General features: G+C 41.9%; 2 protein-coding genes across 4 annotated transcripts in view; both read right to left on the bottom strand.

The window, feature by feature from the left end:
• wfdc2 (WAP four-disulfide core domain 2) overlaps positions 1–15,858 on the bottom strand; it is a 31,282-nt gene that overhangs the window by 4,805 nt on the left and 10,619 nt on the right. Inside the window, exon 5 of the mRNA XM_034590354.1 lies at positions 10,762–10,769. The gene's annotated coding sequence lies outside the window, so the exon portion shown is untranslated. The remainder of the gene's footprint in view (positions 1–10,761; positions 10,770–15,858) is intronic.
• phactr3a (phosphatase and actin regulator 3a) overlaps positions 1–15,858 on the bottom strand; it is a 33,110-nt gene that overhangs the window by 16,163 nt on the left and 1,089 nt on the right. The gene's annotated exons all lie outside the window — the stretch shown is intronic.

Here is a 15,858-nt window from a genome sequence, read left to right as displayed (position 1 = left end):
GAGAGAGAGAGAGAGAGAGAGAGAGAGAGAGAGAGAGATTGTGTGCATGTGGAGAAAGGGAGAGGAGGTGGGGTCAGGCCCGCTGCTGTTGCCATGGCGACCACATCCAGATGCTGCCGCAGCAGTGGGAGCCAGCGGGAGGAGCAAGCCAGTCTGTAGCTTGGAGGAAAGGAGGAGAGAAAAGAGGCGAGGAGCCCCCTGCACAGACACTGCCTGCCACATCTAAAGCCATAGCAGCACCCAGTGCATTGTGGGTAAGGGGTGAAGCCACATGGAGGACAAGATCTGTCTGCGTTTTGAGAGAGTGAAGGAGATTGGAAGGAGGGGGGATAAGGAGGGGGGGATTCCAGGGAAAAGAGGCAAGAAGGAGAGATGGGAGGGGACTGTTGCTATACGGAAGAGCTTCCAGGAGAATCTGGGCTCGTCCAATCACGGAGCAGCTATTTATAATGCATATCAAGTAACTTCATTTTTCATAGAAGGGCTGGTTGTTCAGAGAAAATGACAGGTGTCCGAGCAGAGCCCGGGAATTAGGTGAAAACACATGCATGCACACGGAGATTTAATTCATCCGCTGGATGAGGATGTATCGAAATGTGTGTCAGACAAGCATGAATGGACGACATGCACCATGTGGCGATGATGTGCCATTCTAATTAATATAGCCATGCAAATAGGATTTGTTAAATCCGTGTGCTGATGCAGTGTGTTTTGCTGCTCTCCAACACACACACACACACTGGGTGGTGTCAGGTCTGAACACAAAATACAAGATTAAATTAAAGAGAGAAATGATTATATATGTCATGTAAACCCTCAGCAATGCAGGCAAATGTACACTATGACTGCTCAGCTTCCTCCGGCATTAGTGCAGCGTGAGCTCAGAAATGATTAAAGAGTGGAAATAAAGTCGACAATATGATAATGTAACTTGGCAAGAAAACTATAACAGAGCGCTTTAGCGGGCCACCAGGGACCACACCCCACTTAACCAGCTTGTCAGCACATTCAGGAGTATAAGGCCTCTCCCCCACATGCTCACGCTGACAATATCCCTCCTCCCAAGTGCTCAGTGTGAGAACTAACCAACAGGAATAGAGTTTTCTCTTATAATATGTGACGTGTAAACCTGAAAAAGGGTTAGAGGGAGTCTCTTCTGTTCTGCTGTGATACTGGATTTCTGAATGTGTTTTTTTTTTTTTTTCAGATTTGTCAATGAAAGGGATTCACACTGAGATGTGTAATATCATTAGCTTTGTTTCAGCAGAGAGCTTGGAAGGGACACAACCTTGGTTTGCTGATATGAATGAGTGGGTGTCTGATTTTAATACTGACCACATAGAATTGAAAGGTAAGATAAAGCAGAATAAAACCTCGCTCCACTATTCATCTATTAGTTCACTGGGACTGAATGATGTCAACAGTTGTTGTGGCATCATTTAGCAGAATTACAAGTCGCTACAACAAACATTAAGTACTTATCATCTCATTTCACAAGCAGGTGTTTAAACCTCTCCACAGGAATCAGCACTCAGGAATATGAAAGCTGAAAGGGCCTTGAACAGTTGTCAGGTAAGAGTGAAAAGCACTATTCGTCCTTCAAGTTAAAGTGTAACATTTACAACCTAAAATGAGCACAGTCAGGAGCACTCTCCTCCACAATAAAATACTATTTCTGTTGACCTGTTGGATGAGCTTAAAAGAGACTGTCCTCTTATGCTGTAAGAACTATTTTTCTTGGGCAGTTGCTTAGAGGAAGGGAATGTCAGTCCGTCTGTTGCATGTAGGGCTTGGTGATATGGCCAAACATTTTATCTACATACATTTTTAAGACAGATAATTGGTCTTGAGTGTAGGTTGTGGTTTTAACTCTTCTTTATGAGCAGAGAATGACAAACACTTGATAAACAGCAAATCTTTGAATAGATCAATCATGTTTTATACCACCTTGCACAATGCATTACCATTACATTGATATATATATATATATTGGGATTTTGATATATAGCTAATGATGAAAATTACATTGGGATAACTATTGATATTAGCTAGAATCAGCATTTTGCTCAAAGCACATTTTGCTCAAAGCACCACAGCCTCACACAGCTGCTTACGTGACTGTAGACTCTGTATCTGCTGCAAGCGTCTCTAAACCAAACCTATAGCAAATAATATATATAGAAACAGCCTTTAAACACTGTATGTGTGCTTCAGAGTTCTTATCACAGCTATTATTAACAACAGACGGACCCCTGACTCCCATCACCTCTGCAGGCCCTGTAGATCCTCGGCTCCTCGCTCCAGCCTCCTGCTCCTTCCACCCGGGCAACTGACAATGTGCCCTTGAATGGACCACCTCCTTAGCCACCGCCACGCCAGCTACCCTCTTCTCTTTGCCCCCCTGGCTTTACAACTGTGCTGCCATCTGTCCGTAGCCCCACTGCCTCAGGGGCCCGAGCCACAATCAGGACACCCAGCTAACGACTCTCATGGAGAGAGTGAGCTGAAGACGAGCTGAAGCGGTGTAAAAAGAAAGAGTGGGAATGAGAAAGAGAGGCTGAGATCGAGAATGGAAGTGGTCAGCTGTGGTGGTTTTATAAAAGGCAGGGTAGACGGAATAATGAACACGTACACAAAATGACAATATTCAGGAGCTCAGGAGCAAGAGCAAAATCCACTTAACATGGATATGAATAATATCCGAAAGCCGTCTCTTATAAAGTGTTCTTTTTTCTAACAGATTTATTCTTCCAACAACAATATACTTCATTAGCAGGGGAAAGACTAGTCTATTATACAACATTTCCATTTTACATTCTATGCTGAATTAACTAAGTAGAAATGAAGGAAAAAACATAATATTTAACTGAGCAGTCTACATTAGCTCTAATAAATAAGTCCTGGCCTCAAGTAACTGTGTTCCTGAGGTAAACAGATGACTCATCCGCACGTGGACGTTGTGTAGTGCAATTTGTCTGAGAACTGATTTCTGAGAGGACAGGATATCTTGGTGTAAGGCCACATGAGTGTGCAAAGGTCAAGCCTCCAGATTATCTACGCGAATACCGCCGAAGTGTGAAACTCCGGCATGTGGGCTACTGGCATCAAGAGAGTGAAATGATGTCAGTGAGGCCAGCAGCCAATAGGAAGTGCCCGAGGCCCTTGTTTGTTACCATATGTTGGTGTTGAGAATGAGGTCTAGTGGGTGGCTTCACGTGTAAGCCTTTGCTGCAGCCTCACAGATCCAAGGGCGGCTTCCTAACTGCTTTCATAGTGAGTTTACACTTTCTGGACAAATCGATGTAGCATCGAGTGGCGGTGATTGCAGGAAGGATCTCTGTGACGGTTCTAGCAGAGATTAAATAGTTGCATTAGTTATCATCAAGTGCATTTTAATATCTGTGTGACATTTGACTGTAAAACAAAAAGTCAAGATCAGTTAGTAGGACTCAGCTCCAAAGGGGAGCTACAGAAGATATTTCAACTTTGAAAAAGAAAACCTCCTTGTGACGTCCCCAAGGTTTCGTGGGTTCACCTAAGAAACAATATCTTTGAACGGACAGCCTTACAAACTCTGTAGTGAAGTTTCAAATTGTTTTGGACATTATGTTGTATCATATCTGAAGTATCGTATCAAATAATATTGTGTCGTAAGTATCATATCGTATCCTAAGTATTGTATCATAGCATATCATATCGTATTGTAACGTATCTTAGCATAGTGTAGCCTTATCTTATCGTAGGGACTAATCAAGTACCTCATCCTCAGTTCCATAGCTGACCATTCTTCTTTTTTTTATCTGTCTCTCATAAATTTGACAACTTTAGTGCAATACTATATCACTACAATACCTCTTTAAAACAATGTATATTCATGACTGAAAAACATCCGTACTATTTATAATAATATTATTTATTTATATAGCTCTTTTCTTAACAATGCACCAAAGTGCCCAACAAGAAGTACAACCAAAAAATGAAAAACCATGAGTTAGTTGAATAAAATAATACTGGCTCTTACTATTTACTAATTATTGAGTCAAAAACTCAGCTAATGGGATTCTTCAGGACTGTGTGGATGCAGTTTGATCAAAACAGCAAAAGTTGTCACGTTTTGACTCGAATACACAAACTGCGACACAAGTAAATGACAAGTGTCATAGTTTTGCCAGCAGGGCCTCACACAGATAAAAATACAAAAAGAGAAATCGAATATGAAATAACCCAAACTGCTCATGGTATGTAGGTGTGTCAAGTAAATATAAATATGACTAAGTGTCTTTATAGGAGGTAGGAGGGTTTCAAAGCAAGATGAAGAACTGTAACATACTGGTGAAAGTTTGCATTGTTGGCCTGAACAGTAATTGACTCCTAATGTTAAAAATAGGTGCAACTGCTTAAACAGAAAGTTTTCAAAATATGGATGATAACTCCAGACACACACATGCACAAGCACACAGTGCATATACACATGTAGACCCAGACACTGTCCCCTCTTCATCGCCTCTGCTTTTCAACAAAAAAAGAAGAGGCCAACGGTGAAGTGCCCACTGCAGCCATCACATCCACCCAGTGGGCCAAAATGTCACCGCTGAAAGTGCTTTTCCTGTCACCTTCACAGGACGAGCCTTAGAAAGTGTCTTTCCGACCTGCTCCCCCAACAACAACCACCACCATTAGAGGAAGAGGAAGATCCCGGCTGTGTCCAGGAACACAGCCCGCCCGTAGTAAAGCTTTCAGCTACGTTCCTGTTATGAGAGATCTCATCTTATTCCATCAAAAGGCTCCTTCCAATCAGGTAATGGAAGTCTTGGTTCAGCCTTCATACCTTAGGCTGTTCCCGCTGTCTATCACATTAATCTAACAAGCTGCGAGATTCATATTGACACATTCAGCTCCGTTCATATATTCAAAAGTGCTGCTTGCGATGCAGGTGCCTCTTGACAGAGAGGCTTTTTTCTAATTATAAAATTACACTTTTAGACGGCGCTGACAAAAAAACGGCAGAAAGCCTCATGTTAAAAAAGACTTTGTCAGGAACCAATAGGTCATTGTTTGTATCAATTCATCCCGGTCTCCTATTTACTCATTTTTAATTGCTTGGGATAATAGCAAATGTAAATTATGTGAGCTGTCCCCCTCTAGGTTTACGCACAGGTGCAGCGTGGCGTGGGCGTTTTCAGTCAACAAGGCTAGTTAAAGACTCAGGTGGGTGAGCGACGGTGTGCTATTTATTCCAGTTATTTCCACTGATTTGGGTCAAAGCCTGAAAAATTCAAACAGAGCGTAACACTGAGAGCGTGCACGAGAGTGAGAGAGGAAGCATATCAGACAAATACTCACTCCAGCCATGATGTGTGTGAGCGTCAGTGTGCATGTTCTTGTGTCTACACTTGCTACCGCAGCTGGTAGCTCAGTTCCACTGGGCTCCCGCTGCCTCTGGAGGAAAGGAGAGTGTGCTGTGGTCTCAGTAGAGACAGTGGGGACGTTCACAGAGGAACAGCACACATCACTGCTGTTAGCACTGTAATCTGCTAACAGGTTCCCACAGCAAGGATGCTACTCACTCCCACTTGCGGATTCCCTCAAGTGTGCAGCTGTGGAACTAGAACAGGTTTGCCGTGTTGCACAGTAGAGTGCAAATCTGATACTCCTCAAGCAAAGCACAAAAATTGAGTTCAAAATATCATGACGTTTTTTTTTTAAGCATCTTATTGTCCGAAAAGCTGCATTCATCCCCTGTGTTGGACCTCGAGTAGATCATGCAGGGGCCAGGATGAACAGTGGCCAGCAGCTCATTTTGTGACGCCAGACTGTGCAGACACGAGTCAGTGCACTAACTGTCCGCCAACCTCATTCATCACAGATACATGGATATACTTGAACAGTCCAGACGTTACATGCATGGTCGTATTTTCCTATACAAAGACGTACGTAGGACATTTGCGTGTTATGACGATATTACTACATGACAGCAGCTGAGTTTAATTTCTGTATATCTTGCCTGAAAAATAAAAATAGAAAAAAAATTGTTTCGATAAATGCATTGGTTAGGTTAGAGTAAAAGTATTAGTCACTTCACCAGTAAAGTCTGGTGTGAGAGGCGTCTGGTTCTGATGGCAGACTAGGAAAGTGTTTAGTTACTGAAACACATTCTCTTGTGTGACGACACAAGCTGCAGTCGTGCTGACGTTTCCACGGTGAAAAAGACATTATCTGGTGGCAGGTTTGTGCCACACAAGGAGGAGTTGCTAGAAGCCACCTACTCATCAATAACGATCTCAAACTCTGTACTACAGGCTTGGCCACAGTTCCAGTCACAGTTTAAAAGGGATTGGATTGGGACTTTTGGCTTACGAAGATGTATGGGATAATCAAATGAAATGGAAATTTGTGCCAGTATCTGCACAATGTGCTTTCATCATTAACGTGTCATCAGTACAAAAAAAAAGGAAAATAAAAAAATAACTGGGCCTGTTTCCCAGCAGGAAACCCGGACAGACTCACCAGCACACAGACCACAGCTCTGCAATGCAAAGGCTGGTGCTGTCCATGGTGCTGAGACTCGCTCTGCTATTCTACAACAAAGACTCAAGTTCGAACTCACTCCCTCAAATACAATACATTTCCTTTGCACCATTTTTATTTATAGCACAGTCAAATTCTCACTGTACAAATATTTAGAATAGTTCCCACAAAAACAGAAGAATGTGTCTGCAATTATCCCGGCAGCGTGGAAGGCTGGGAATTAATGACTCTTTTCATTATAATTAATCTGCTGACTATTCTCTCAATTAATCAAATAGTTGTTTAGTTTATGCAGGTCAGAAAAATGCATCAGAAACATGGTGATGTCGTCAAATTGCTTAAACCATTATTCAAATCCTGCCATTATTAAATCTGCAATAACGATGGGTAGAGAACAGAAGCAGAACTTCACACTGGAGAAGCATGAACCAGACACTATTCCCTGATAAATGACTGTAATTATTAAACGATCATCAAATCACAGTTATAAATTGAATTTCTATCAGTTGAATTATAAATTACAGTAAGTCAAAGTGCATTTAATAAAATTTCAACAGTCGGTAGCGGAGCAAGATTGTGAGATTGTGATGATCCTTTTGTTATAAATTGTAATCGACTGCTGCTGCTGAATTGTCTGTGTGACAGCAAAATGAATATTCAAGGGTGTCAGTCAGAGAGAATTATAACACTCTACACAGTGAACTCAAATAATCCCACAATACAACATGCAAATAACAAGTAATGACCAGTGATCGAGATCATCATCATAATGCAATTTTAGCCAGGGGGAAACAGGTACATTCAAATAACTGCTAGAGTACTGTAGTATATGTTTAGATTTTACCTTCTGACACACTAGTCTTCATATTTGATCAATCCAAAAACAGTTTTGTGCAGTTTTGTGACAATACAACAGTCAGTGATGATGCAAAAAGAAGATTCATGATTACTGTGTCCAAAACCTATGTCTTTCTGATTTGGACGGATGATTTTGGGTATGAGTAGTGAAACTCTTAACCCTCACGACTCAAAATGGACAATACATGGTTAATAGGATCATTTTAGGTTCAAGTTGTTCCAAGTTTTGTACAAACGCACATCAGTGCCAATAGGTTTTAAATATCACTGGATTTGGCTCTAGTAGATTTTACTCTATTCTCTTTGTAGCTCACATCCATCAACAAAATAAAAAGCTTCGATTTATTTCCCATTTATAATTGTATTCCTTCTAGTGCAGTTATCTGATCTGGCTATGCATTTCATTTACCATCTCCTGAGAGGCCCTGACGGAGATGCTCGATAACGCTGTGGTGTAAGTGCCTATCAAACAGACACTCCATGGACGGCCTCCCTCAAACCACTTCCTGTCAGCCTGCTGTAACGTATCTCCTCCCCTAACTTAGCTCCCTGGGCTTTACCTGCCTCAGGTTTCTCTCCTCTTTATTTCTCACTCCATCCTTAACCTTCCTTGTCTCCTTAGTTTCCACATCCTGGGAATCCCCTGTGTCCTTTTCATCTATCCCTTATTGAATCAGGCAGGTTTGTGAGGACAGAGGGACACTGCAGCTACAAACAGGTGAAGATACAATATATCTATGTGTGAGTGTGGGATGAGGAGAGGGAGGCAGTGTGAGTGCTGTGGTTCATACAAACTTATTGACCCCGGAGAGGTGGGAACAAGAATGATGAATGGGACTTTCTTGACTTATAGAGCCTGGTCAATTTATCAATTGAGCGAGACAACTCAGCTAATATGAGCCTTTCAAAGACATATAGGAAAACCTATTTTTTTTAAACAACCCAGACATTAATGTGCATCTATATTTTACATAAAAAATGTATAGTACAATATGACCCTTTCTATATTATTTATTTAAGTTCTATATATATATTTGGTTGTATTTTTTGTATTTATAGTTGTTTATGTCTGTATACATAAACAGTATTTATTATTTATTTCAACTTGTACTGTCGACAACACAAAGAACCAGCTGACTTGTTGACATACTCTCACGGTGTTTTCTTTTGTAGTGTTGGTCCAATATGTTTCCAATATTCTGCAAATTCTACTTTCTGTTCACACGATATTGTAATGTACAGTTTGGACCTTCCACCGAGATAATCTTTTTGTACAATTCCTTAACTTATTTGTCCCTATAGCTGTTTGTCTATTTCCATGTAAGTATACTAAGAGCAATGTAAACCCCGAGTCAAATTCCTTGTATGCATACACATACGTGGCCAATAAAGACGATTCTGAAAAATATCAAACCTCAACTATTTCATTGTGTTTGTTACCAACATCTTAGGAATACTATATATCTAATGGTCAATATATCAGTACCACCATTGTCCTCCAAAAAGCCAAATTAGTTGGGTTCTGCTCATCAGGTATGTTTTGTCTTGTGTCATACAGCCATGTCTGAAATCAGTATTTTCATACTAAGGATGACTGAGTTGCATGCAACAACAAACCCACACAGAATTATCATCATGTGCACAAAACAATCATATGATAAAAGTATGAGAGTGTAGAAATAGGGGTGAAACAAAACCTAAGCAAGGAGATGAAAAGGGTAAAAAAGAGGAATTCAGTATTGTTGATTTAACTGTCACTTTAAAAATGTAGAGGATCCGTGGCCAGATACTGGAGCTGATGCAGAGACTTTCCGAATCAGGACCACACAGCTCCTGCCTCTTTGTTAATGGCCTCCTATAGACCATCCATCATCTCAACGTAGCCAGTTAGCAATTAGGACAACTTCTTGGCTTTCTTTCAACGCAGGCCGCAGCCCCCTCGTCTCTCTCTCTCTCTCTCTCTCTCTCTCTCTCTCTCTCTCTCTCTCTCTCTCCGTGCTCTGTTTCCCTCTCTCCCAGCTCCTCTCTGCCTCACTGACTCAGTCTCCTCCTGACCTTTTCTCTCCAGCTTCTTTTCTTCTCCTTTCCTCTAAAATGTGTCTCCACTGCTTCCCAGCCACGATGCCCAGAGGAGTCTCCTCTCTCAGCTCTTTACCCTTCACACCATCGAGCATGCAACTTCCTGATCTCCATTTAACCTCAGCCTTTGGAGGTTAAATAGCTCCATTACATGCTGCCTTTATGCCGGGGTCTCTGACAGGTGTGCGGGGCTGCTCGGGTCTTCCTTCTCTGTGAGCTGTCTGTTCAGCTGCCTGACAGTCAGCTTCGAGCACATTCCGGCTGAGATTTTTTTTTTTATTCTTTTTTTTTTTTTTTTTTACATAGCACGCGTCTGCACAGACCTGCCAGTTCTCCAGCAGATTCATGTGCACATGAATGCACACGCCAAAAAAAACACACAGGTGCACGCATGCAAACCACAGCTGCAGCAACAAATGGCTCCAACACTGTCAAAACTCCTAATCTGCTCCGGCATCCACAGGGAGCAGGCATGATGTAGGGCTTTTGTTGTTGTCGTCATTTTTGTGCTCCATTTTCATGGGCGGCTGGAGGAGAGTGGCAGCGTCCGCAGAGAGCAGAGCTCAACGAGGCGTCTGGACGCAGCTTATCCCCGCTCACTACTCAACGGCCATGGAGCCGCAGTGTGACAGAACATCATCCAGTTGTGTTAAGGGACAGAAATTAGTGAGTTTTTACAAGACGGTTTCTTTTGTGGCCTCATTTGATTTAACGTGAAACTCCTATTAGCTAATGGCTCAGTGGTGTTCCGCTGTTATTACATCCCATTATCATCATTTCTTTAAATGGACACGAGACTCTGACACACAAACTAAATTCATTATGGAGTAGAGTTGTAGTATTGGTGATATTTGTATATACCCCGAGTAGCACTGACACAATCCAAACTGTGTGGAAAGCTTCTACCAAGTTTTTCATCTCATTCATTCAGATGTATCCTTCCGTTAGTTTCCAGTCACTTTTTAATATCATGTGTTATTGAGCATCTTTCTTCTCATCGCCCACTCTTACCAAATACAGTAAACTCTGTAAGTATAAATGACTGAATGAGTCATTGCTTGCGACAATGTGCTGGCAGATATGCATCACGATCGCAGTGTGACTCCTGTTGGAAGATTTGCTTCCCACAGTCTCGACTACATCAATTAATAATAAACAAAAATATAAATAGAGAGATTCCGCGATGCTGAGCACAGGCGACAGGGAAGTTTATCTCTGACTCCCCATGGCTGATCATTCCTTCTTGGCCTCTGTGGGGACCTCTGTCCATCATGGAGGAGGAATGAATATCTCCCCAGTGGCCACTATACTAACAGGTGGCCTTGACTGACTCACAGTCCCTCAGGGTTGACCATGACGAATAGGTCGTGACTGTGGCGAGGATTACAGCTACGCTTGCTGAAAACAGGAAGTAAGGACCTAATTAGGCTAAGTTTGATGCCAGTGCAGGTGGCTCCTCCGAAGAGCAAATCGAGCTTGTGTATATCTGCACTGTCTATCACGATGAAACTGTCATCTTGTCCGTGTGCGTGTGGCTTGATGTGTTCTTGTGTTTTACTGTGTTCTCCGGGATGACGGCAAAAACTGAATCAAAAAATAAACAGAAGCCAAAAGCAGGAGATGGAGATTTCACTGCGCCCAATAATTGTATTCAAAATCAAATACTCTGCTGTTCTTATTTTCGTGGAAAAAAGATTGTTTTGTCTGCACAAGGTCATGAAATATTGATAAATGCCCATCGGGGGAATCAAAGGTGATGTTTTCATTATGTGTTGTTTTGTCAATCCAACAGTCCTGAGCCCAAAGATACTCAGTTTACAATTGAGATGTTCCGATAACATTCTTCCCTTCCCTAAACGATACCTGGACTTTGCGTGTATGCAGATACAAAGTACTGATCCGATAACAGTCCATTAAACTAAAATAACAACTTACATCATGTATTTTAACAGCTGTATCCTACTAGCCCCGTAAAAGTGATGATTGCTATCATTGTTGTATGACCTGGCTCAGGTTAAACCCTTTGAAAAACAAATACATACAAAGAATCAACGCTGTAGAACTTCTTTTATCATCTAGTTTGACAGTAATAACTAAAAAAGAACACAAATCCTTTTTCCCTTCACCTCGGTAAAGTCCTTGTGCTCTTTCATTCAATGGTTCTTCAAATTCTTCACGAGATTGCTCATGGTGTAATTGGCAACACTAGTGCTACTAGAGTCTACTTGTGGGACTTTCCAGCATGAAATATGATCAAATTGCTGACATTTCATCCAGCTCTGACTGACACTAAACTACCGGATATCACTTCTTCTTTGCCGCTCTAAAGACAGTACTCGTCTGTGGCAGAGCAGCGTGACTGGTATTTTGAAGCGGCAAAGAAGAAGGGATTTCCAGGAAAAGAAGTTGCAGTTTTCTCCGGTTGATACGAATAAACTTAAAAGACGTGATCGATACATAGATTCAGACACTCTTTGTTGCCTGGTCCAGCATTTTCAGCCGGATTTGAGGCATTTCCAATACTGATATCAATATCAGAACATCTCCAGTTTACAGTGATACAAAAGAGTAATGAAGCAAATTCCAATATTCAAAAAGTTGCAACTATTTCTCAAACAATAACAATTTATTCGTTAGCAAAAAAAGTAGCCGATTCATTTTTGATTAATCAACTGATTAATTTAACTAATTATTTCATTTTTAATGAGGGGGAATTTACTTTATACCATGCATCAATCCCTGTAAAGGCAACAGTAAATCCAAGTATTATTGTAACTTAACTGTATTTTTAAAAATCACTTCAAATCTCCCCCTCAGACACTTAATACTTGATTTGAATGTGTTGAGGTGGGTTTCTGCTTCGTAACAGTGACGACATGGACACACACACACGCAGCGTGGTGTCATTCTGAGATATTAACAGTCTCAAGTGTAGGAGAGGAGTTATTTTCTGGTGTCTGATTCTCACTTCCGCTCACGTTTTTAGAACGAAAACAACTTCTCACTTCGTTGTTCTCCCGCTGTTTTATTCACCCACCACATCCCTGGAGGAATGCAACAAGTTCACATCCTGTCTCCAAACTAAAGGGGATGTTGAAAATAAATCAAAAAGGCCGGTAAGATAGAGAGCCACACCAAACACCACTGTAACCACATCGCTCCCTCTTACACCGTTGAGGGTCCTCGAAATGCCTCGTCATAGAGCGGACACACAAAAAAGATGCTTCTAGTTCACGGCCTGTCAGGACCCAGCTGGCCTCTGTGTTTCTGCACCATCTTTAACTTTTCTTTTCCTAGAGAACAGAGGGATATGCGTTTGTGATTCAGATTCTCTGAAAGACAGAGCTGGGGACTGGACAAGAAGGTTCAGTGTCATTTGTATAAATGTAGGTATGCTCTGTATATATCTGCATCTTTGTCACTGTTTCATGCCACAGTTGCTCATTCAGATGTTAAAACTGATTTCTTTTAAATCCATGGAGCTTATGTAAGGAGTTCCTGTGACGTTGAAACCAGTTTGTGTACATTGTTACGCCGTCATTTTGAACAAAGCCATGTTTAATGGGGAGCACATTATATAAGAGCGGCTGACTCAGAATTTCCCATATAAGCGCGGTATTACGCACATGACGCTGCTCCGGTTTGGGGTGAGTCATCGTCACGGCCCGATATCAGCTTTCACAAGGGTTTGGTAAGACAAGGAGAGTGGGGGCTTTACTTATACCTGCAATCCTCAGAGATTCTTCTGAAGTCTGATCTGAGAGGATTATCCAGCTATCAGTGAGACCAGCAGAGGAGGATGAGACCTTAAAAAGCCACTGATCAGAAGTAACTGGTGGTGAGACGCTGTTCTGTAACTGGACAAAGTGGGTTCAACTGTTCAGGGGTTTAAGTCGCCATGTGAGCGAAGATTCACTGAGCTGAAGTCGGCCTGAGCAAGGTGACTGATCCCTGTGAGCTCCAGGGACAATGCTTTTCATTTATCTGACTTCCCGAAAAGGGGAAAATGATTTTCTTCAGGAATTACTGCAGAAGGAGGAGAAGACATTCACAGCAACAGTAATTGTGAAATACTTTGTTCAATATTCCAATAGTTGATTGATCACTTTGACTTTTTATTAGTTTTCTCAGTTTGTTATCCAGCAGGACAAACTTCTGCTAATTCCCACAAGGAGAATATGCTGCTTTTCTTTTACCATATTTTACTTTTAGTTTCAATCTAAAGACATACAGAAAGTGTAATGTGCGCTTTTTACTTGTGACATTTTATAGACTATGCATCTATCCGTAATCTATACTGCCTGTCATCTAAGGGTCGTGGGGGCAACTGGAGCCGACCCCACCTGACAGTGGGCGATAGGTGGGGTACACCCTGGACATGTCCACTGTGTACTGCAGGGCCAGTATACAGATACGTCAGATACGTGCACACTACAGACTACAATATTAATCATTTATTTTAAAACAAACTTAACAAACAGGTTAAGTAATGACACCGATAATATTCAGTATTATGAATCTCAGAATCTGAAATTAGGGCCAGATTCATTTATCTATTTTTTGTATCTATTGAGACACAGAACTCAGATGATATTGTCCCTGATGACATTGTTTATTTAACAAAATTCTCTATTGAACTGTTGTACATGTGCAATATTTCTAAATAAAATCATAATATTACATTTCATCTGCACCATATTTACAGTGACTTATGCTGATACTCCCACTCGACTTGTCCCAATATGCATTTGATTTCGCTCTGTTTCTCTGGCTGTGTCCATTGTTCTGCAGGACAGAAGAATGTATTTATGGAGAGAGGCCACAGGGACAGCCCTGCTAGGACCTGCTTCCTGTCCGCGAAGCTTGAAGGTGTCCTCTCCACACCATTACCTCGGTCGACAGTCTGCAATGACTAAGAGGAAGTTTGAGTGAAAGTGACATTTTATTAGCGGGAGAATACAAAAGGGCCCTCGTCTGGACAAACTGACTAAACAAGTTTTTTATTCTCCTGCACCTGTTTCCAGATGTATGCTCCTAAACAACTTTAATATACGCCTGTTAATCAAAAGCTGGAGCAGGAGGTCTCCATTCTTTTCCACAAGGGTAAAAAGTTACAGCATCAATAGGAGAAAACAATGAGCAGGCACACTTTGAAATGTTTTTTTTCTTTGCACATAATAAAAAGTGGATTTTTAGGACAAATGGATTGAGACTTTTACAGTCCCCTTGTCCTGTGGCTCCTGATTATCACTGCACCATCATTCAGGAAGAAAAATAAAAGCATTGCTCTGCTTCTCTGTGATGGTCAGCTGTAACTGCCGTCTCCATCGAGTCTCCTCCCCAGTGTGGAGCGAGCGCATGAATACAGTGTCAGCCTCTGCAGCTGCAAGGGCCTCTGTGCTGGAGGAAAAAGACAGCCTTTGCCAAAGGATTACTTTGGCAAAGGCTGGTGTCCCAGACGCTAGCGCAGTGATGATCCGCACACAGAGAGAGGGGGTGGGTGATGTTGTGTACTTTAGGTCACCAGACACTGACATTGTCCATGCAGTGACAAGTGTGTTTACTGTGTCTGTCATTTGCACAGTTATATTCACATAGTAGTAGCACGGTTGTGTGTACTACTCCAGTGTTAGAGGCTGATGGTCACTGGAGCCCGGGTTGCTTTAGCTCTCGTGACGATGGCCCGGCTGATCTGCCAAGCTGCTGCGTTGTTTATTCAGGTGTGTCAAAGACCCTGTGTGACATTAACACATCCACCCATGTGTGAATTAAATCGTCCACACAGGAGAGGACTGAATTCAGCGGGGGTCCATTAAAATATCTGCTGTGGGGGCAGGACAGGTGTGATTTTAGAGATTGGAAGAAGAAGAAAAAAACGCAGGATTCATTAGGGAGCAGTTGAAAGGTGAATGACACTTTTTTTTCTGAATCATTCACTCGAGCATTCTTCATGTGCGTAAAACACACCATGTGTGGGAGTAAGCAATGACTCTTTCCAGGCCCACACAATATGACCATAAATAACCACACTTACGTAAAAAAAAAAAAGGAAAAGAAAAGGACAAATCAAGCCATGCATTCGCACTGAAGGAACAGTAAGCTTGTAATTTAAGAGTAGGAGAGAGGAAATTAAGCCAATATAACAAGGGCCACATGAAGTGTGTTGTTGGTTGGTGAGGTGCAGAACATGACTGCTCCCTGGCGCTCTCCTCTCATTAATGAAAGATCAATTCATTATTCCATAATGCAGAGGGAGAGCTAACAGAGCAGAGGGAGACAATAAACACAGGCAGCAGGTTAGGAAGCACACCTGCAGGATCGATCAACCGGATTGGTCAATGGCTTTGCTGTGTGTGTGGCGTGGATGTGCTGAGGCTGGTGTGTTTCCACCTA

The sequence above is a fragment of the Hippoglossus hippoglossus genome, chromosome 7 (genome assembly GCF_009819705.1).
Source record: "Hippoglossus hippoglossus isolate fHipHip1 chromosome 7, fHipHip1.pri, whole genome shotgun sequence".
NCBI classification, from domain to species: Eukaryota; Metazoa; Chordata; class Actinopteri; order Pleuronectiformes; family Pleuronectidae; genus Hippoglossus; species Hippoglossus hippoglossus.
The sequence above is the reverse complement of the archived record's forward strand: the minus strand, read 5'-3'. Positions and strand labels throughout refer to the sequence as shown.